This window comes from Phoxinus phoxinus (genome assembly GCF_949152265.1).
Source record: "Phoxinus phoxinus genome assembly, chromosome: 21".
Classification (NCBI taxonomy): Eukaryota; Metazoa; Chordata; class Actinopteri; order Cypriniformes; family Leuciscidae; genus Phoxinus; species Phoxinus phoxinus.
The window spans coordinates 23,393,295-23,418,164 of NC_136896.1; the positions used below are offsets into that span (position 1 = coordinate 23,393,295).

General features: G+C 38.8%; 1 protein-coding gene across 1 annotated transcript in view; it reads right to left on the bottom strand.

Moving 5' to 3' along the window:
• raraa (retinoic acid receptor, alpha a) overlaps positions 1-11,758 on the bottom strand; it is a 163,627-nt gene extending 151,869 nt beyond the window's left edge. The window contains exon 1 of the mRNA XM_079596331.1: positions 11,518-11,758. The gene's annotated coding sequence lies outside the window, so the exon portion shown is untranslated. The remainder of the gene's footprint in view (positions 1-11,517) is intronic.
• Between the last annotated feature and the right edge of the window lie 13,112 nt (positions 11,759-24,870).

Here is a 24,870-nt window from a genome sequence, read left to right on the forward strand (position 1 = left end):
ACTTCATTTACTGCAGCTTCCAGCTTAATTAGTGGCAGTAAAACACTAATATATTTTATTCTTTTTCACACAAATTATGGTTACACATGCAGGGGCAGATTATCGATTAATAAAGACTTATTTGCATCAAGTTTCTTTCAAAACACTGTTGTAACTTCAGAACACTGATACATTTTGACATTTCCATGGCATAACCAGCTACATGTTTGGCTTTTCTGATGTGGTAAAGTAAGTTTAGTTAGTTCACCTGGTACAGCATTATATTTGGAATGCAGAGCGCTTGAGTACGCGTCCCGTGAAACACAAGACACAATGAAAGAGCTCAGAGACTTCTCAAAGCAATCTAAAATTGTATGGTTACTTTAGGTGCATTTATCTCATATTATGCAGAAATGTCGCCACAGGCATGTGTTTCCAAAGGGCATTTTCTCAAACTGCAAAACTTTAATCTGATCGGCTAGCATTAAGCAACTTCCAGGACTGCAAGTGCACAGGTTACATCCAGTCCCGGCTCAAGGACAGGCTTTTATAAATCTCAGGGGGGCTTGTGTTTGAAATTGAGTTCTCCTTCTCGGTTGAAATCGTGTTCAGTTTAGATTGCGTTCCGGGTTAAATTGCGTTACTGGGGTCAAATCATCGAGCATCAAGTTAACTAAACAGCCAAAAGCAAAAACTGTATTTTTCATTTACTCATCCCTAAACATTAAGAATAAAAACAAACCAAACTGTGGTTGGCCACTTTACATAGCTATCAGACAGTCACTTCCTGTTTAATTAACACAGTCTCACCCCAAAACGTCACATACTGACGCGTCTTGACCATTCGGCAACATACGACGAAAAAGGTACCCTTTAACGTCCATATGTGACGATTCGGGAATGGTTGGGTTTAGGTATGCGGTAGGGTACCGCTAGAAGGCGCTGCTGGTGCGCTTATGTCTGCGTCTCATATGGACGTTAAAGGGTACCTTTTTCGTCGTATGTTGCCGAATGGTCAAGACGCGTCAGTATGTGACGTTTTGGGGTGAGACCGGGCTGGTTTAATAGAGCAGTTTTTGACTTAAATAACCTGTAAAGAGGACCAGACTTTATGATGGTAGTCAAAACTCTGGGTATGTGAGAATATTTGCTCCTACCCACCATCAACCACAAACAACTGCCTGGGGAACATAAATACACCACCAATCATTACTTATAACCAGATTATAGAGCTGACAGGCCTGCTGAGATTCTATGGGCAAGCTCTCACAGGCTGATGGGATAATATTAGACGAGAGAGAGAGAGAGGAGAGAGAGAGAGAGAGGGGGGGGGGGGAGAGAGAGAGAGAGAGAGAGAGAGAGGGAGGGAGAGAGAGAGAGAGAGAGAGAGAGAGGGAGAGAGAGAGAGAGAGAGGGGGGGGGGGTATATGGGTTTTAGGGCCTGGGTTTTCCTTGGCACTCTCAGCTCCATGTGTATCTGGTGAGGGTCTAAGCTCTGGAGATAGTGCTGGAGAAACCGATACTGGTGGCCAGGGGAGGGAGAGGGGAATTCTGCTGATCACAATAAGGTCTCTTTTCTCTGAAAATGTTATCAGGTTCAATTAGGGAAAGGACAGGCTTGGCTTTCTTTTTATAGTAGAGCGCCCAGGGCTGTGTGACATGTAATTACATCGTAATGTAACCTGAGAGCTTGTCTGCAGTTTACGGTCTGCTAGTTAATTACAGTGTAAGATGTTGTAGTTTTTGAGTGTTTTATTGTATAGTTTTGCACCAATATTGGTGATCATTTCAGTGTATTTTGGTGCACGGTACTGTGATGGAACCAAATAAACATGATTAGTAGTGATGTATGGGCTTTTTTATTTAAAGAAATTAAATAATTAAGAGATTTAGGCTAAAGGGGTTTAAGAGAATAAGGAAAATAAAATAACTAAGTATGTTATTGTAAAGTAACATTTTTATGTAAAAAAAAAAAATGCACACATTCTTCACTGCATTGCATGCTTACATTCACTCTTAATCTTATGCCTATAATACCTTGAAGACAAATACAAAGATCACTCCGGCTAATAGGCAATTTAACTCAACCTGCTTGTAATCACATCGTTATCTATAGGGCACAGGTGATTGGATCCTATTGTATCAGTCACCAATGAGCTTGCATGCTCAACCTTCAAATACTTGGGTATAGCATTCTTAGCAGTGCAGCACGCTTCAGAAACCCCCCTCCTTCCCCAGCTCCACCTGTATAGATCTGCTACAAGTAATTCATATTGTACAGTAGCAGAATGTCTTGCTCACAGCTGCATATCGTGTATGTATTAGCAGTAGCAAATCTTGCTCAATAACCTACAGTGGCAGCAGTGTATGATCTATTCCGCCAAGCATTACCATTCCAAACACGCCGAGAGATGTCATTGACATAACTCAGGTTATTCAGTTATGAATTAAGTAAGTTGTAGGCTATATTTTCAATTAATTTTCAGTGTGTAACTGAAGCATCATGCAGAAATTCATGTTTGTATTCTATTAAGTCCCTTGGATGAAACGTAAAACCGAGGTCCTGACTCTCTGTGGTCATTTGAAATCCCATGGCACTTCTCGTAAAAGAGTAGGGGTCTAACCCCGGTGTCCTGGCCACATTCCCTCCAATGGCCCTTGCCAATCATGGCCTCCTAATAATCCCCATCCATTGAATGGTGAGCACACTGTCGCCGTTGTACTGTGCCTTCGCATCATCCAAGTGGATGCTGCACACTGGTGGTGGTTGAGACACCGGCATGATTGTAAAGCGCTTTGGGTGTACAGTAGTACATATGAAAAGCGCTATATAAATGCCTCATTCATTCATTCATTCATTCATTCATTAATCATTATTTAAAATATTTGTATTATTTTGGGGGACTTATAGACAATGTCTATGGTGGTTATAGCCCTTAAAAATACAATTTAAATGTATTCAACGTAGAGAATAACACTAGCGACACCAGAGACGTGGGTTTGTTTACCAAGAAATGCATGAACTGATATCATTTCTATTTTAAAACCTTTGCAGTTGAATAAAAGTCACTTTGGATAAAAGCATCTGTCCTAAATGCAAATTAATCTTGAAGGATTCCAAAACATCCAAGCTTCTAAAGTTGTAAAAAGTATGTTTTTAAGTTGTCAATAAGTTGAAATTGTGCGTATTAGTGTTCAACCAAACATGAAAAAAATGCATGTGCACTAGAACCACACGATACTTATGAAAACTATTAGATCATGTTGCATAGGCTTATGCACATAAAACCTCAAGTGCATGATTTCGGGCAGGGTCGCAGTCTATGGCCTGGTTTCACACAGAGATAAAGACAGGAATAGGCCTAAGTTAAATTAGAGCATTTTAGTAACTTTTTAAAATGTGCCTTAGAAAAACATTACCGGCGTGCATCTTGAGAAGAAAAAAAAACAATGGCACTGACATATTTTAAGTTATGTCAGTGTAAGTTCAAGTTGCTTTCAGTTAAGACAGCTCAAACATGCCTTTTAGTCTGGGACTAGATTTAAGCCTTGTCTGTGAAACCGGGCATATATGTTCCGCAAAGCACATTCTTTGTGCATGATTAAGTAACTAACCCAGTGACATAGTCCACATATCCAGAGCTGTATCTGAAAGTCAAAAACTATTACTTTTTCTTTGCTTCTCCCCATTTCCATGCGCTTTCTACTCCACCCTATTATATAAGTTTTGTCTGTTTTCCAGAGTCACTTTTTCCTTTAGGTCCAAAGAATATCTGTGGGAAACACCTATGATTATAAATCCATATGAGGAATTGTCTTATGCACATACACAAGCTCTGTTTCAAAACGTACCAAGCTTCCAAGCACCTTAAGACATCATAGTTGTGCTCTCGATGCAAAGAGTGTTTCAAAATATGGGCAGCAACATTATGTATGCCTTCTTAGACCGCTCAGGGCAGCACTGGATGTACATTGCAATCCCAGAATGCACTGCAAAGAGTTCAGTGGAAAAAAAATATTCAAGATGATGGAGAAGAGATAAATGCCAGTTATAAATATATTTCATTTAATACTCAAAAGTATTTATTAAAAAAGAGTAAAATCTATGTATTTAAATGTTTTTTTTCATGCTTATTAGCTCTATTTTAACCTGCTGCATTTAAAATCAGTCACTTATGAGGTTTGATTTAGTTTAGGATGCTGTCTCAGCTAGATTGAGAGCAACAGAACGACGTAAAGAAGCACACATGATGCTAAAAAAGCAGGCCAGGATAACAGCCAAAGACACCCATCTAGCAGGTACACACTATGTGACTTTTTATATAAATAATGAATCAATCTAACACTTTATTTTGTTGGTTTGGCATCAATAAGGCATGTTCACCCACAAACTTAAATCCCCTTTCTTCCCCCATTCTGATGCTCAGTTTGAACTTCAGCAGATCCTCTTGGACATGTCTCGTAAAAGAGTTGGGATGCAGGGACACAGGGTATGTGTATACTATATATATGACAAACCAAAAATCTTATATTTATCTTATGTTTAATCCTTTCCCACCAACCACCAGGAACTATTCTTCTATGAAACACACATTGGTCATGAAAAAAATAATAAAAAAATCATGGTAATCAAGGTAAAAACCATGCCTCATCCTATTTTACTTTTATTTATTTTTATTTTTAAATCCAGTTTCACTTGGAAATACACCAGATTGTGGCAAAATGATTTTGAACAGTGTTCTATGTTGCCGTATCGTTCCATGATAAAGATATGGGATTATAAATCAATGGTGTGGAATAGCCTGACAATCATTTCTGAATATACAAGACATAAATGTTGTTCCGACAATTTTTTGGGCTTAAAACATTAAGGCCTGGTTAGATTAAGCCAGGATTAGGCCATAGTTAAATTTAAGAAGCTTCTATAAACGTGCCTTAGAAAAAATATTTCTGGTGTGAATTTTTGAGAAAATGGCGCTGACATTTTATGTGGCATATTTATTATGTCAGTGCAAGTTGCTTTCAGTTAAAACAGCTCAAACATGCATTTTAGTCTGGGAATAGGTTTAAGCCTTGTCTGTGAAACTGGGCATAAATTAGTTTAAAGAGACACAAGACAGGCTTTCATGGAGAAAACACTGGTACACATAATAAAGTGCTTGCACAGAACTAAAACTACTACTGTCCTGACGTTTCTCTGTTACCTTGCATGGACTAATTGTCCTGTATTTAACTGTCTACTAACTGCATATTTGGCATTATTGTGTAATTTTGTCTGATCAATTTGACTCATGCACTGACTGTAATGGAAACTATAGACGTTGAGGAAGTCTAGGGTGTTATGTTCCAGATTTAACTCGTTGTAAATGAGCCCCTTTTTACACATTGTAAAGTGTCTTCCGCAAAGAAATAAGCTTTTTAAAGAGCCTCATGCCTGCCTTAGGAGACATTCATGCTGCTGGAATATAAATGGTGGAGATATACAAACTAAAGTATTGTTGCTGTAATTCAAATGTAAAAAAAAACTTTATTGTCTATCCCCGTAGAAAAGTGTCTTTAGTCAAAGGCTCAACAAACAATTCAAGAAACAATCACACAACAACAATTTAAGATACAAAAAAATTACCAGTTTTTAAAACCTTCTCTGACTTTTTGCCATTTACCAGCGCATGGACGGCCCCTTAAAAAACACTATTAAAATCAGTGTTTGGTGCACCTGTAAGTTCTCCAGAAGCGACAGAAGTGTGTTTATATTCACATTGTTAAAAGCAGAAGTAAAGTCCATAAATCAAATCCTAACGCATGAGTTTGCCAAATCCAAATGCTTTGCAGCCCTGTCCAGCAGAGTGAGGGTGGCATCTTCACCTCCGCGCCCAGTATTAGCAAATTGCAAAGGGTCAAGTTTACCAGTCATTGAAGAGTTGCTGACAAACCATTCCCTCCATGCACTTGCAGAGCACAGATGTTGAAGCTCCTTAGCATGAGCCTTTTTTGGTTATGAGATGATGGTACTTTCCTTCTAAGCCTGTGGTACAACATTAAAGTCAAGAGACAGCTGAAAAAAGTTGTGTCAACACAGCCTTCAGCTGAGTTGCACATTCCCTCAGTACCTTGCCCTTTATTTCATCCGGCCCTGATTATGTCTTTGGGGGTTTGACTTGAATTAGAACCTTTTCCACAATCTGTTCCTCTCTGCAGGAGTCCAGTGCTCATCTGAATAGCTATTATTAAAACAAACATAAAATGCTAAACAGTCAGATATTGTTACAGATATTGTGTTGCTTCTGATTTCTTCCCATCATAGTGTTTAGTCCCCGACAGGCCATCCGTGCATTACCCATTGTAAATGTTTCCTCAACCTTACGTTTATATTCCTGTATGGCCTCCTTCATTTATTTTTTTATTTATTTTTTACCCTGATTCACTATGGCAAGCCTATTGCAGGCCTTAATACGTGTTTATATTATAGGATGTCAGGATTGTTTTGGGGGAAATTATAAAGGTTGACATGGAGCCACTAAATCTTGAACCTCCGGGGAATCACTCATTTAAAAAACTGAAAAAAACAGAACGCAACAGAGCTAGTAATAAAAACGAGAATCAACATTACCATTTTTCTTTGCAAATTAATACTTTGTAAAGGAAACACAATCACAATATGTTTATGTTTCCTTCTCAAAGTCATCACAGTCACGCAGAGCCGAAGCACAACCTATATACAGTGTATATATATATATATATATATATATATATATATATATATATATATGGTTATAGTTAATATAACCATATATGGTTATATTAACTATAGCTAATAACCCTGGTTTGGGTATAAAAAACAATGCAGCACTATAGTGGAAGTGTTCTCCTACCTCACTGATCTAACTGTTCTCTATCTCTTTCTCAACATCTATCTATTCTTTACCTCTCTCTAACTCTCTCTCATGAGCACAGGGATTCGTCTCGTCTGACACATAGAGATTATCTAATACCATCAAAGGAAGTAGAAAGATAAAACGATGGTGCATTAAAATAAGTGGAGTCAAGACTTAACCATCACTGTGTGTGTGTTGAAGGTAAAGAACCTTGGCATTTCCATCCTCCGCTCCAGGCACCACACGGATTTAACTTCCCAGACCCTGCTCCTATTCCTGCCTTCCCTCCATCTCTCCGTCTTTTCCCACACTCTCATGCTCTCTAGAGGCACTGGATGCAGCATCATGGCTTCAAGCAGTAAAATCACTATAGCATTCCCAGCTTTTACCACACAATTGCAAACATTTAGCAAAAATGTGTGCATCCCGCATCGTTTGCAAGTTTGTCAAGCACACTGCATTGTAAGAAACAGTATTCCTTAGTATGCTCTCTTGTTTTGGCAAGTAGATGGACATTCTATTAGTAGAACATGCATTCCATGCATACAGAAAAGTTGCTTACTATACAGAGTATACATACAGTACAATACAATGCAAAGGTTCTATATTATGCTATTCTGAATATAGCCATTTTCTAGCAAAACTTTGAATCACAGTTTAATCAACAAGAGTGTATAGTAAAATTGGCTTGCACTTTATTTGACAGTACGAGCACTTACGTGTACTTACAGCGCACTTACCTAAGAAAGTACTGTGGCTAATATAAGGTAACTACATGCATGGGTGAAGGTCAAGTTTAGGGGAAGATTCAGGGTTAGTACCTACTGTAGTTATTACCCAGTTATTGCAATTTCTATAAGTACGTACATTATTGTTATGTTGTTGCAAAATGTAACGCTCTAATCTGCTAAATACAACTATAAACTGAAGATATTCAAATATTATAAACATTAACAACCTGATTTTCTATAAACTTGCCTTTAAACAATGTGAATTGTGAAAAGCACTATATATATATATATATATATATATATATATATATATATATATATATATATATATATGACTTGACTATCAGAATGATAGTTATTACAGGTCTGTATGTTCTGTTCTCTCAGTTCTGGCTGTTATCGGGCTGTTATTGTATGAAGGTTTTTCTACACATTTGAAAGATATTAGATTATATTTCATCCTCACCAAGACTGCATTTATGTGTTCAAAAATACACACAAAAAAAAAATATTGTGAAATATTATTAATTTAATATAGCTGTTTTCTATTTCAATATATTTTAAAATGCAATTTATTCCTGTGACGCAAAGCTGGATTTTCAGCATCATTACTCCAGTCTTCAGTGTCACATGATCCATAAATCATTATAATATGCTGATATGCTCAAAAATATTTCTCATTATTATCAATGTTGAAAACAGTTGTGTTGCATAATACTTTTGAGGAACCCGTGCCAGACTCTTTTTCAGGATCCTTTGATGAATAAAAAGTTCAAAAGAACCGCATTTATTAGAACGTAGAACTTATTGTGTCCACTGAGTGTCATTAAAACAGATGTTATTATTCAAGTAGCTACTGTAGCTATATAGATTTTTTTACAGTAAATGAAGATCTCCACACACATACTCAACATAATGAAATATTATCAACAAAGTCGAAGAGCAAAGAAAAGCTCCTTTGAAAAATGTGGCTATGTGATATAATAAGTCCATACTAAAAGCTATAACGAGGTTTATCAGGTCCAAAATGAAGCAATTATACTGTATACTCTACAATAGAAGCTCTCTCATGTTACCATACCAGATGCATGTCTGATTCCATTTGCAAAACAATCTTATCCATAAACCATACAAAAACAACTGAAATAAAAAACAGAGCAATTGAAATACTAATTAAATGTCAATTGCAAGGAGATGTTGAGTCACTATCATGTTCTTAATGCCAGAATGCTTTTTCCATCCCATGCTGACACTGGTCTTACTCATTGGTTACAGAGGTGGACAAAGAACAAGTGCTCATCAGGAGACGAAAAGAGCTGAATGTGCGTCACACATGTTGGAACGTCAAACAACAGAACACAAACAGTGAAATATATATAGCCGCTATTACCTGTTTGTTGTATTGGACATTGTTTGCATTAGTATTGTATATCAACACACAAACGTAACAGCTGTTTGACATTGAATTCATGGCCAAAACAACCAGCACATACAAGAGTTATCTGACACGAGGGGATGTTTAAAGTGTAAATATGATAGGTCTGAACTCAAACACCACTTGACAGTAATGAACAGGGCAGTGTGAGAAGAGTGTATTGTACTATGACCTTGATTTAATTACCTACAAGGTAACATGACATACAAGTTGGTATACCTCTGAATAACGGCTTCATTTCATTGTGTTTCACAGTATTCAGCATTCCCCTGCTGTGACTTAATGGGACAAATACTGTATATTAAATAAAAACCTTGACAGTACAAACATATATTTGGCCATATATCCATTGCAACAATAAGCAATTATCAGTCTATTATATCCATCTATATTCATATGAAGACAAATTCCTACCTTTAACTTGCTGAGTTTTTCCTATCATTTGATACATGGTTATGATATACCTAAGCTGTTACTTTTCCAGCAGCCTTTGGTACCGGATATATTTCGATATATCATAATTCATGCTTCCATGGAAACAGCAACTTCTCGGCCTGATCCTTTGGATTAGGCCTATGGTGTTATATGTAGGTCTTCACTAAGAATTTGCCAATTCGCCTTTGGCTAAACCACACCCTAGAATGTAGATTGACCAATCACAGTGCAGCCAAGAACCAGCTCCCACAGAGGTCCGACACTTTTTCACAGCGCTCCATTGACTTTAACACAGGCATCTCATATTTTTGGTCTCGGCAGGCTATTACCGTCGTAGTTTTATCAAAAATATGGTTAAACGTTGTGCCTGGGGCATTTGTAACACAGATACGCGTTTCCCAGAGAGGTTGGAGGGGGGTGTCCGTTTTTTTCCCTTCCCAAATCGAAGTAAAATCATGACAAGTGTCGTTTTTGGATTAAACTGTGTGGACGTCCTCACAGTCAGCGAAACCCCTCAAGGATCAACAAGCACACTTTTGTGTGCTCTAAGATAAATTTTGCTTTTAACCTTACTGTGAAGTTATACTAGTCAGACAGTTTAAGGTTATTATTTCGGTTCCCTAATTGTTGATATGCTAGCACACGCTGCTTTATAGAAGTGAATAGAAGTACCCAGCTTTGCATGAACAGTGTTGCTCCTTGATATTGTTAGTCCCAGCCTCCGTCTCGATTAGTAGGATATGCGCTGGTTTATTTTTTGACTGACCATTATGCTTTTGCCTCTATTTGGATGCCTTGTTGTTGCTTGCGTTTCACCGGTATGTCTTGAATATAGCCTTCGAACGCATACTGCAGCCCCTTTTGCCTACTTCTATCGGACACTTTATTTGCTGCCTTATAAAAGTTTTATAAAATTTCAGCAGGAAGAGCTGTCACAGCATAAGCCATGTTGATACCAAACCACAGCCCAGATGAAGTTGACGGACGTAGCAACAGTAACTAAGGGGGGCGGGGCTTAGCCAAAGTTTAATTGCCTTATCAATCTTCATCAAAGATGTAACCAAATGTTTGGGAGGACCAAATGTAAACATTTAAGAATCCATTAACAAAAAAATGAAACACTCTCTGGTGGCAATTAGTAACTATGTTTATGTTTTGGCGAATTTACAATCTTGATTGTTTTCCACTTATAGTTAGGTGTAAGAGTGGAGATAGCTTCATCCTTACTTTTTTCCATATGAATCGCATGTTTCCTTATTAATAATTTTGTATAAATTTATACAAAATGACCACCTTGAATATTGAAGGGCATGGTCATACTTGTTCTTTAAACAATGTGGAATCTAGTTAACACAGTAACCAACCAAATAAATGACATAAAGATCCTGAATTAATTTAATTTTCTACAAAGTACCATAGTATTACAATATATTGGACGTGGGGCCATGCACGTGTATTTTTTAAAGTTGACTTTAGGATACTGTAGGTTTCATATTATATGGAAATCAGTCAATCAATCATTCAGTTCCATGACAATGGAAATACTACCACTCCTTTGGTTAGTATCGTTTACCAAACTACAGCAAATAGGCTACAAATCTAAAAGGAAATAAGAAATGGAAGATAGAATCGGTAAATAGCCTATAAGTTTCGATAAAATGAGCATAGTTGATACACATTTGTGATACAGCCTGTCTGTCAAACGCGTCTTTTTCAGCGCAACAGTGAAATGATGAGCGACTTTTGTATGTAGTCCACACTTGTTCACTTCAAAACTAGACAGTACAACAACAATCAACATTTTCAAAGTTATACGCAGTGACAGTGAAAACATACAGAGTTGCCTACCAAGACCGCAATTATTAGAGGCAAATGCCCAATGATGTCTATGTGTAGTTCTTTGAGACGCTGGCCATATTATTCAGCACTAGGGACTGTTCGTGCAAAACTTATCTCGCAGTGTCATGGTCCCTAAAGAAAACATCTCTAGCATGATGTATTATCCTCAGCAGTTCTTTAGTAGCCTAAAGGTGAGAGAGTAATGAAGAGCTTGAATAAATACCTGAACCTGTTGACTCCGCCCCCGCCGCGGCTCACCGCCTCAACTCCTGCCGCACAGTTTGATGCTGCAGTAAACTTCCCCGTCTGCTCAACAAAAGAGCAATACACGTGTCATTGAGGACCTTCAGGTGTCTTTTAGTAGGAGTTGAGACAGAACCCCGTATGAAGCAGCGGCCATTTGAGAGTCATGTGTGCTGTGTGTTGTGTTTGTGTGTGTCTGTGAAACGCAACACGAGTGAATGAACCCGCCCCGTTTCCTCAAAGTCCCGTTAACTCTCTCATCTCCATCTTTAACGGGTTCTATCACTGGCAGCCTGTGCGCAACATATTAAAACTTTCAATCATAATACTAACAAACATTAGTAGTTTTCTGTTCACTAGTACTGTAGCATATACTGTTATGTTTTATGTATTCATTTATTTTAATAATTTATTTAGATGTTTAAATCAACATTTGTGTTGTTTTTAATTTCTTAATTTGAATAATTTATTTAAATCAATTTAAATGTAATTTGTTTATTTTTACACATGGAGTCCTGGGATTCTCATTCTAGACACTAGATTGAAAGCCCCTGCATGAGGGCATATATTTGCAATACATTTTCTAAGTTTTGATTAATGTGTCTTCGTGAATGATGATTGGAGAGAGAGAGTGATAGAGCCAATTCAAACGATTGGAATTATTAGGAGGCCATTATTGATAAGGACCAATGGATGGAATTTGGACAGGACACTTTTTAGAGAAGTGCCATGGGATTTTTTTTTTTAAGGACTCCAGAGAGTCTAACTGAGTTTAACATCTCACCCGAAGGACGGATTTTCATGAATTGAAGTCTGTTCGTAGAGATACTATAGCATGGCTTCTTCACATGTTGTTACGAATATATATATATATATATATATAATACATTTTCAATGCAATAAAAAATTCTTTATATTATTATTACATTATGAACACACTAACTTATAATCTAATCACAGTTCATAAGGTAATACCAGCACATAATGTAAAACAGTGTTTACAATATAATAATTATCTTTCAATATAATAAATTTGAGCTCAAAACATAATAATAGTTTATGTAAAATAAGATATTACATTGAGGGGAAATTAGGCTTCTGTCACGGTTATGGTGCGGGTGAAGAAAGGCAGAGGCACAAAGCTCCAATTCAAACTTTTACTATAATAAACTTACACAAAACTGGTACATGCAGAAGGGTAACACTCCCAATACACAGTAACATATACAAGGACCGACCAGGACAGACTGAACAGAGCAAACTAAATACAGATACAAATCACAGAAGATGAGGTGAGCACAGGTGACACGGAAGATCAATACGATAAACAGGTGGGTAATGAGGAAGTGAGTTCAGGTGTGAAGACACAAGGGATTCTGGGAAGTGTAGTGCAGACTAAGACAGACAGGTGCAGACGAAGACTGTGACAGAACGCCCCCCTTCAACAAGACACGACCTCATGCCGTAGAACATCAAAGGGGTGGGGGGGTGGGCACCCCGAAGGCTGATGAAGGGGTGGCCGATCTGGAGCAGGACGTGCAGGCCGCCACGGCGGTGACATCCCTCCGCCTATAGCCTCCGTCAGTGGCCTATGTCGCGGTCACTGAGGACACAGGCGGTGCATACATGGTGTGAACAGTCTCTGTGCTGGATGGGACCAGCGGTGCAGGAAGCTCTGGGCTGGGCGGGACCAGTGGCGAAGGAAGCTCTGGGTTGGACGGGACCAGCGGCGAAGGAAGCTCTGAGCTGGACGGGACCAGCGACGAAGGAAGCTCTGGGCTGGACGGGACCAGCGGCGAAGAGGGCTTTGAGCTGTATGGGACCAGAGGTGGAGGGAGATCCAAGCCAGACGGGATAAACGAAAAAAAGCTCAGCAGGCATGATGCTCTCAGTCACAGGCGCGGCGGGCATGACGCATTCTGCCTTGGGCTAGGCAGATCTGGTGTGAAGTGCGGGCTTGGCTGGACTGGCGTGAAGTGCAGGCTCGGCTGGACAGGCGCAAATCGTCTCGGTCTGGGCAGGCTGGACGTGAATAGTCTCAGGCTGGGCAGACGAGACGTGGACAGTCTCGGGCTGGGCTGTGCTGGACGGGACCAGTGGTGAAGGCCCAATGCTGGACGGGACCAGCGGTGAAGAGGGCTTGGAGCTGGATGGAACCAGCGGTGAAGAGGGCTTGGAGCTGGACGTCAACGGTCCAGGGTCGAAGGGGGGCCAAAGCGGAGAATGGTGTCGGGGTCCATCTCGACCACCGCCTCTACTGCGGCCTCCACGGGTCCAGCGAAATCTGGCCAGACGGGTTCCCTCAAACGAACCTCCATGGGCAAAGGCTGGGAGATCTTGGCTCTCCTTGGCCAGGACGACAATTCTTACCCTATCGTCCATTTTAGGGTGGTCGGTCCTTCTGGACCCACAGACTAGCCCAGGGCCCTCATCCTGACCCTCTTGTTTCTCCCAAGGTTTTTTTCTCCATTCTGTCACCTGATGAAGTTTTGGTTCCTTGCCACTGTTGCCTTGAGTTTTGGCTTGCGTAGTTGAGGACATTTAATATTCAACAATATTATTGAACTGCCTTACTTCAGGTGGACGATGACGCAAATTTCTTCTAGAAAATAACTTTGTTGTATTATTTTCATGTTATCACTGTGAAGCTGCTTTGATACAATAAATAATATATAAATAAAGGTGACTTGATTTGACTAGTCTTGTCCTGACCCTCTCTCAAACTGATCCTTTTCCTGATGCTCACCCTGGTCCTAGTCTCAAACACTGACTGTGGCGCTATTGCTGACTCAAACATGGACCATGGCTTTCATCCTGGCCATATTCCTGGTTCAGATATGGACCCTGGTCGTAATCCTAGCAATGACACTAACAGTTATCCTTGTGCCAATGCTTATCTTAGTCTTTGTTAGCCCATGTTTGCCTCTGAACATACTTTCATCTATTATTAAGATCCATGGACATGTCTATGCTTCACACTTTTAATATAGTCTCTAACATTTTCAGAGAGCTTACCCAGCCATTTTTGTCAAGAATATAAAGTGTATCAGGGAAGCTTTGGTAGATCTTTTGCAAGTTGAGATGGTTGAGGACTGTTGCATTAGCATGATAAGCTGTACAAAGGAGCTGGATGGACAAGTGGCCTTACTCAAAACCTAAAGAAGCTATTTGGTCAGCATATTCACTGAATGTGGGCATAATGAGACGTGTTTTTATGATGGTTTACCATAAAGGACATCTTGAAGAAATAAACATCATACGATTCAATATTGCATTTCAACATATAACATAATTTTACTTTGAATATAAGGTTGGACTGTTATAGTGTTTGTCTGAAGATGTAGTTATACCAGAAAGACTCGGGAGGCAAAATACAGAAACAAGTATACATTTAACAGCCCAGCAAGCAAATATTATGATATAAAGATATTTGGCATAGGCCCCGTCCGTAGCTCGTAATCTGAGGGTACGGAATCTGCATTTCCTGCCTGAAGACGAAGGCTAGCTGGGGCGCAGCCGACCCCTTGGGTGGTATGGGAAGGGACCATCCTGGGGGTGGTGGTGGTGGTGGGGAGGATGGAGGGGAATGAAAGCGTCTGCATCTGCAAACTCAGACACGTGTTAGTACTGATCTTTTATACTACAAGTATTAGAACACGATTGGATAGATGAGAAGGTAATACTGACGTAACAATTAAGTCTTCTCGGCAGAACTTACGCTAAAGCTTTCATTTCTGAAAACATTTTCTTTCTTTTCTTCAGGACTCCCAGACATGTTTGTAGCCTATATTCTTAAACCATAGATGTGGCTGCTTTAACTGTTCCAGTGTTGTTTATTTAGTGATTTTAACAGTTAAACAAATTATTTTGCTATATTGATACTGTAAGTTATTTTTTACAACATAGGCTATTCTTTCTATACTTGTTATTGAACACTGTTTGTCATTTAACAGTATTTGTTGTTGTCGAATTTAAAAAAGATATATAAAAAGTAATGTTCTTGTCATGATTCTGCCTTCTTGTCCCTGATTTTTTCTAGTCTTTAGGCAGGATCATGACAGACCCATGTTTTGTGTGCAAGCACATGGCCTTTTGTTTGGGCCATGTGCTTGTGTTGTCTCGGTACTCAACCCCGCCCCCTTGTTCTCCTCGTTAGTCATTATTGTTTCATATGTCACCTGTTATTATTATTATTTTCTCCCTATTAACCCTCTTGTGTTTGCTGTCCTGTGCCGGGTCATTATCTATCCCTGATTGTCTTTTTATGTCATACCTTGTGTTAAACAACCCGTGAGTAACCCGTTGAAAGTCTTGTCTGGAAAGAAGTGACTGATCCTGTCTTTACTGGTAGTTTAGTAGTTTAGTGTCTAGTTTATTGTCTGAGTCTTAGTCTAGTGTTAAAGTAGTCTAACCTGTCTTGTTTTGCCCCCTCGTGGGTTTTGTTTTTTGTCTTTAAATAAATGTTGTGTTGCATACAGTCTGCATTTGTTCATCCTCATCTTCATAACAGTTCTATGATAATAATAATATCAACATCAATAATAATAATATTAGCAATAATAATAATTGCTTGAATATTTAAATCTGGTGCATTTCGTAGGTAGGTAGACCGAAAACCAATATTTTTACACCCATTACAATTATGACAATATGACAACTTTTGGTGAGTTTCTAATGTAATACATTTCTTACAATGTTGCATTATGAGAAAATGATTTAGTTATGAACGTTTGGTAACACTTTATTTCGATAGCCACTTTAGAATTTTAATAACTATAAGTAACTTTGCAGCTACATGTCAACTCTCATTAGAGTATTAGTAAACTGTCTGCTTAATGTTTGCTAACACTCCCCCAACAGACATTCTACTGAATATAAGTAACATGGCAACTATAAATCAACTTATTCTCCTAACCCGAACCCTTACCTGACAGTCTACTCTGTTTTCTACAGTCTACTAATACTCTAATGAGAGTTAGTTGACATGTAGTTGAAAAGTAGAATGTCTAAAGTGGACTATCAAAATAAAGTGTAACTGAACATTTTATTACAATAATAATGTCATACTTATTTCATTATGTGCATATTCTACATTATGTGCAGTTATTACATTATGAGTTGCTACATAGTGCTTATTTGAGTTATTGTTGCCTTATCAGCTCGAACCAATCTGGCATCAATAAGGCATTTTCACCCAGACTTAAATCCCCTTTCTTCGCCCATTCTGATGCTCAGTTTGAACTTCAGCAGATCCGCTTGTCTGCATGCCTAAATGCAATGAGTTGGGATGCAGGGACACAGGGTATGTGTATATACTATATATATGACAAACAAAAAATCTTATGTTTAACCCTTTCCCACCAACCACCAGGAACTATTCTTCTATGAAACACACATTGGTCATGAAAAAAAAAAAAAAAAATCATGGTAATCAAGGTAAAAACCATGCCTCATCCTATTTTACTTTCATTTTTAAATCCAGTTTCACTTGGAAATACACCAGATTATGGCAAAATGATTTTGAACAGTGTTCTATGTTGCCGTATCGTTCCATGATAAAGATATGGGATTATAAATCAATGGTGTGGAATAGCCTGACAATCATTTCTGAATATACAAGACATAAATGTTGTTCCGACAATTTTTGGGGATTAAAACATTAAAGGATAATTCCGGTATTTAACACATTGAGTCTATATTGTAGTTTGTTTTGGATGAACAAGAGTGGTGGACAACATTTTTTTGACAATGGTTCCTCTCTCGAGTTTTTGACTATAAAAGAATTGGCCATGGACCCATTTAATGAGTCAATGGGCATGTCCGAAAATGTCATTAAAACAACCTTTAACATTATTTTTCAAAACTGTGCAACTCACCGAGTGATTAGTGATGTTAGTTGATGTTCCAGAAACAAAAAGTGTTGCGAAATACAGTTTCGGTCGTGTTTTATTCGTAATTTTGTAAAATCCCATTGTTGAAAAAATAGTTCCACTATGGCAAAATAAACGTATTGGAATCATATATTGCGACGATATATTGTTTATAATCATCAACGAACACCACTAACCACTCGGTGAGTTTAACAGTTTTGTAAACGACCATTATTGGCTGTTTTAATGACATTTTCGGACATGCCCATTGACTCCAATGTTAAATGGGTCCATGGCCAATTCTTTTATAGTCAAAAACTCGAGAGAGGAACCATTGTCAAAAAAATGTTGTCCACCACTCTTGTTCATCCAAAACAAACTACAATATAGACTCAAGGTGTTAAATACCGGAATTATCCTTTAAGGTCTGGTTAGATTAAGCCAGGATTAGGCCATAGTTAAATTTAAGAAGCTTTTATAAATGTGCCTTAGAAAAAATATTTCTGGTGTGAATTTTTGAGAAAATGGCGCTGACATTTTATGTGGCATATTTATTATGTCAGTGCAAGTTGCTTTCAGTTAAAACAGCTCAAACATGCATTTTAGTCTGGGAATAGGTTTAAGCCTTGTCTGTGAAACTGGGCATAAATTAGTTTAAAGAGACAAAAGACAGGCTTTCATGGAGAAAACACTGGTACACATAATAAAGTGCTTGCACAGAACTAAAACTACTACTGTCCTGACGTTTCTCTGTTACCTTGCATGGACTAATTGTCCTGTATATAACTGTCTACTAACTGCATATTTGGCATTATTGTGTAATTTTGTCTGATCAATTTGACTCATGCACTGACTGTAATGGAAACTACAGACGTTGAGGAAGTCTAGGGTGTTATGTTCCAGATTTAACTCGTTGTAAATGAGCCCCTTTTTACACATTGTTAAGTGTCTTCCGCAAAGAAATAAGCTTTTTAAAGAGCCCCATGCCTGCCTTAGGAGACATTCATGCTGCTGGAATATAAATGGTGGAGATATACAAACTAAAGTATTGTTGCTGTAATTCAAATGTAAAAAAAAATATTATTGTCTATCCCCGTAAAGTGTCTTTAGTCAAAGGCTCATCAAGAAACAAGCACACAACAACAATTTAAGATACAAAAAAATTACCAGTTTTTAAAACCTTCTCTGACTTTTTGCCATTTACCAGCGCATGCACGGCCCCTTAAAAAAAAACGATTAATCCATAAAATGTGTTTGGTGCACCTGTAAGTTCTCCAGAAGCATCAGAAGTGTGTTTATATTCACATTGTTAAAAGCAGAAAATCCTAACGCATGAGTTTGCCAAGTCCAAATGCTTTGCAGCCCTGTCCAGCAGAGTGAGGGTGGCATCTTCACCTCCGCGCCCAGTTCTATTAGCAAATTGCAAAGGGTCAAGTTTACCAGTCATTGAAGAGTTGCTGACAAACCATTCCCTCCATGCACTTGCAGAGCACAGATGTTGAAGCTCCTTAGCATGAGCCTTTTTTGGTTATGAGATGATACTTTCCTTCTAGGCCTGTTGTACAACATTAAAGTAAAGAGACAGCTGAAAAAAGTTGTCAACACACCCTTCAGCTGAGTTGCACATTCCCTTAGTACCTTGCCCTTTATTTCATCCGGCCCTGATTATGTCTTTTTGGGTTTGACTTGAATTAGAACCTTTTCCACAATCTGTTCCTCTCAGGAGTCCAGTGCTCATCTGAATAGCTATTATTAAAACAAACATAAAATGCTAAACAGTCAGATATTGTTACAGATATTGTGTTGCTTCTGATTTCTTCCCATCATAGTGTTTAGTCCCCGACAGGCCATCCGTGCATTACCCATTGTAAATGTTTCCTCAACCTTACGTTTATATTCCTGTATGGCCTCCTTCATTTTTTTGGCTTCAATTCTTTCTGTAAAAGTTTTACACCATCATTTCCATTTAAAAAGGCTAATTTAAAAAAAAGATGTAAACAATGTTTCAGGTAACCCAGGGCTTTTGTAACCCAGGGCTTGTTGTTAGGGTAACACCTAACACATTGTACAGGAATGACACTGTCTACACAAAAATCTACATACCCATATGAAAGTATTGAACATATTCCTCAGTCCTTAAAAAAATGCATTCCAATCTGTAACATCAAAACATCCTTTTAGTATTTCAGTGGAATCAAAGTCCCATACCTGGATAGTCCTAGTTTGCACTTTCTCAGTTTTAAACTTGTGCTTAAATCGAGGTATAAGCAGAACAGCATTATGATCAGAACGACTAAGTGCTTGGTACTGTATTTACATTTTTGTCCAGCCTAGTGACAGACATGACATATTGCTCCAGATTTGGTTGAAGTATAGCAACGTCACATCGATTCAAATCTCCGAGCAGAAACACTGGCTGATCTGGAAAAAAAATCAGGACATCTCCAGATTCAATCTGTCCATGGACATGAGGAAATTCATCTAAATGGCATATAATACATGGCATGGGGTTCATGGTAGTCATCATAATTCTTAATTTCCTACCTTAAATATAATAAAAATAAGAATAAAATTGCATCTGAAGAAGTTGTTGAAATAATTAAATTACATTTATAAATCAATGTATCATTAGTTTTTCAACATGACTCTCTGTCTAGCAAATATAACATATTTGCAAAAACGCTTATCCGAACCCTAACCCTATAGTAAGTACATGCACTTAATTAATATACTCAGTACTTAAATAAATTACACTGTAACAAGGACACCTTCAAATAAAGTGTAACCCACATTTGTAATGATGAGCTTGCAGTTACACTTTACATAATATTGAATAACACACTACTGTCAAAATTACAATCATGTGCTTTTAGTATATTAGTCAACACAGCAAAATAAGTGTACTTCTTTTAATAAAACATTTTTTTAAATGTATTTTAAGTAAAATCTTTAATTTGACCTTATTACAAAGTGCATGTTTCAAAAGTGTATTAAGAAATGGTATGAAAGTGTACTCTTTAAGTAAACGTTTGGCCTTTTATTTCTTTAATATAGAACTTTGTATATTAACATAATTTTAGAAATATACTTTTAGATTTGAGGTACACTGCAAGTGATAAGGCAATCCCAGAATATATATTTCCATGAGCATTGAGAAGTGAAAATTCCTCCAAAATTTTGTTTAAAGGTTTAGTTCGCCCATTTAAGACATGCAGTTGTATGCAATCCTTAACAGCACTATAGTGCATAGCCTACACACTGACCCACTCTGTGGTCACCTCCCTGGTCAGAGTTCTGGCCGCTGGAAGTTTTTCAAGAAAGTAATCCTGGTTAGTTTCCGGGGCCTCAAAACTGTGCGTTTTTACGTGAAAAAAATATTTGCGTTTCAAAGCTTGATTAATTTACATCACAAAAAACACTCCAGACAAAATTCATACCTAAGTTTTAATCGGCACTATTTTCTTTCCATTTCTATCAATCCGCGCTGCTGTCAACGTCAACAGTGCGCAGCTGAAAATGGGTTTGGGCCGAACTCCGAGCTCGGAGCCCTCCCCCGGACAGCACGCCAAATACGCATTCAACTTTACCCCCTCTAACTGTATGTAAGTGTGAACTCGTGAATACAGACTAAGAAGTTTGCATCATACAGTTTAATCTGACTTTTCTGACAACAAATTTGCTTGGTAACTCATGCGGTGTGACCCGGAGTCCCATGAAACACACAATTCACCATGTCATTGTCCAGCTCATTTAAATTCTCATCAAATAGTGTGAGTACAGTCAAATCAATAATACTGTTGAATATTAAGTGTCCCGACTAAGCAAGCCAGAGTGGCAAGGAACCCAAACTCCATCAGGTAACAGAATGGAGAAAAAAAACTTGGGAGAAACCATTCTCAGTTAGGGGACCAACAAACTAACATGGTGTGATTATGATTCCAGGCTGCATAACAAGTCAGATGTCAGATTGTGGATTGGTATCATTTAATATATTTTATCCAGTTCCTTTTGCTTGAAGATCGGATTCATCATAGGTCTGTGCAGAGAACTTGTCTGGTTCTCGTGGTCTTTGCTGAGGATCTGTGCTGATGGCTGACGTGTCAACAAGGTCTTCATAATCTTTCAGGGAATGATCGAATTGACACTGTCCCTGCTGACATTCAGGGGTGCGTTGTGGTTGTGTTTAGGTGCAGGTCCACCATCTGATCTGGAAACGGACCGGATCTGTCTGAATACAGTAACCTTGGGACAAGGATGAGACAGGCAGATTAATTGTCACGATCACCAGATGGAGTGGGGCACTCCAGCTGGTGATCATGACACTAATATTAGCATCGATGCCATTCTTCTTAAGATGGGACAAGTACATTTGTTGTTGTGGGAAGTGTTCCCGGTTTCAGTTGACCTACTTAATGCAGATACAATCCTTTGACGGATTTGAATTTATAGAAATGTGATAGTGTGTTATAAGTATGATAGGTTAGATGTGTTTTTAATGTAGATTTAAACTGACAGAGTGTGTCTGCTTCCCGAACAATGTTAGGAAGACTAGAGAGTTTGGGTGCTAAATAGAAAAAGGATCTACCGCTTGCAGATGATTTTGATATTTGAAGTAGGCTTGTCTAGCTTAACAAGCTAACAAAAAACTCTATAATCTGTAAGCATTGTTTCTTGAGTGCTTCACATGTAGACAGCAAGGCAACTAGGTTTTGAACACAACTAATGCTTTAAGTAGATCATTATGTCTTAATTATAAATTCTTTCTGTAGATGATTGTCTTAATTATAAATTCTTTCTGTAGATGATGTCTAAACACAGCCCGGTCTCACACCAAAACGTCACATACTGACGGGTCTTGACCATACGCCTCCTATGTAGGTATGCGCCTCCTAGCGGTACCCTAACGCATACCTAAACCTACCCATAACCCGAATCGTCACACATGGACGTTAAAGGGTACCCTTTTGGTCGTATGTTGACGTATGGTCAAGACCCGTCAGTATGTGACGTTTTGGGGTGAGACTGTGTTACTAAACAAGGATGTCTTATGTCAAATGGCAACATCTCAGATCTTAATGCTTGTTTCTAGATCTGTGGTTTAAACCATGACAAGGTTTAATCCATCACTGGGAAAGTGACAGATACACTATAAAGGTACCGCAGTAGTGGCAGAAGTGTGAATGTATGGAAGTCCATTTCAAAACTTTGCACAAGAGATCAGCTGCATAGCAAAACAGCCAGACTAAACATTTCACACATACCAAACACCACACTGAACAACAAGTATGGACATTAGTAACTATAAGTAAACATGAGATGAAAATTAATCATATATCTTTATATTTACGAATGTCTTATTGTGAACATTTAATTTGTGCATGTTTAATTTAAAAACAAATTAACTTCTAATGTTTAATCATAATGTCATAACTGGATCTTCTGGTGAAAACGACAGACTTCTGTTTGGTGACATATCCTAGACTTCTCCAATAATTTAGTCCGCTTAAACCCAACTCCCACATCTCAAAATTCAACCAATGCATAGAACCAAGTCCCTGCCCTATATTTTTTCTTTTTCAATAGTTTATGACACTCAGAATTATACCATTTTATCGCAACATTAACAAAAAATTTCAGTATTGAGACCGTAGCTCAGCTGGAAAAACAGTGCAGTTTTTCCAATAACAAGCTAAGTAGCAATGTAGCATGATTATATTGCAAACATAGCCTTGCAACCAGGCAAGAAACTAGAATGTGTCTTTACCTCAAAGAACATAATTTGTTCTTAAGTTTCGTGATTTAGTGAACTGTTTTAAACGATTCACAGATTCATCGTCATGATGAATCCTCAAACATTGTCTTGCTTTTTTTTGTCACACTAGCATAAATAGTTATTCACGAGTTCACACTTACAAATGATCGGAGAATAAATGGTTATGCGTATTTGGCGTGCTGTCCGGGGGGAGGGCTCCGAGCTCGGAAATTGGGCCCGAACCCAGAGTACTCCCCCCGTATCTCAGTTTAGGAGGATAACTAGGCAAGTGTGAGGAGATGGGGTGGTGGAGGGATGCTGAAAACTGTCGAGGAAAATGGGTGAGTCGACTGAGTATATTTATAGGCTTTACTCGTGCTGATTGAGTGGACCTGTTGATTACTGATTGCTGACAGCTGGCTGGAATGACTTGATTGTTTGATCATTAGAACGTGTTCCTCCCTAACCTTGTTAATAAAACATCAATTCACAAGTTCACACTTACAAATGATCAGAGAATGAATGGTTATGCGTATTTGGCGTGCTGTCCGGGGGGAGGGCTTGGAGCTCGGAAATTGGGCCCGAACCCAGAGTACTCCCCATAAAGCAAAGTGAATAAAGGACAGCCGTCTGCTTAAAGACCCCCCGAAAAGAGCGCAGAGATTGATGGGCTGGCATTTCAAGAAGAGCCTGGTTGTTTGACTGGGAGAGCTCTCGCGGTGACCGACGAGAGTTCAATGCTTACGGTGTCGGACGGGTAAGTATGGATGTTCGAACGGGAGGGTTCTCGTGGCAATGGTCACGGCATCGGAAAGGGTAAGCCTTACCAGTCAAGAAAGAGAAAAACATAGATGCTTGACTGGGAGGGTTTGGCTACGTCCGCTGGGAGATCAATACTCGCTGGACGGAGGAGGAGGAGATGAAGATGCTTGACCTGGGGAACTCTCGCTGTATCCGCTGGGAGATCAATACTCGCTGGACGGAGAAAGAGAAGATATAGATATTCGATCGGGAATGCTGTCTCTGGGTCCGCTGGGAGATCAATACTCGCTGGACGGAGAAAGAGAAGAAATAAATACTCGACCGGGAAGGCTGTCTCTGGGTCCGTTGGGAGATCAATACTCGCTGGACGGAGAAAGAGAAGAAATAAATACTCGACCGGGAGAACAGATTTGAGGTGTTTTTGGAACCAAAAGCGTGTAACGGGTTTGTTCGAGTCGTCTATGAACAGGGGTTCGAGATGGGATTTAGCATGAGAGTTTCTCAGTTGGAGGTAAGCTAGTATAGTTTGGAATGGTTGAATTGGTGACGAGAGGTTGAAAATATATATGAAGTGGCCTTTTTTGGTTTGGTCTGTTTTGCTTTGTTTAATCAGAGCAATTTTTGGGTCGAATCTGGAAGTGATAGCCAGTTCAGAGCATCTTAGGAAACCAAAAAAAAGCTAGAATAAACATGGCGTCGAGTGTGCGAGATGTATTAAGGGATCGGTAGCCTGTGCGGAGGGTATGAATGCATTTAGTAAGAATATCTAACGTTATGGGTTGTCTGGTGTCCGGGCGGGTGGGCTGGGATCGTTGGATGCCTTTAATCAAGAGGGAGGTTTGTGAATTATTTATCTCCGGTGAGGGGGCGCCGAGAATCAATTTGTGAAAAAATTGGATGCCGCTTAAGTAACTTTTGATGGACCCGACTTGGAGGCTCTTAACGCTGT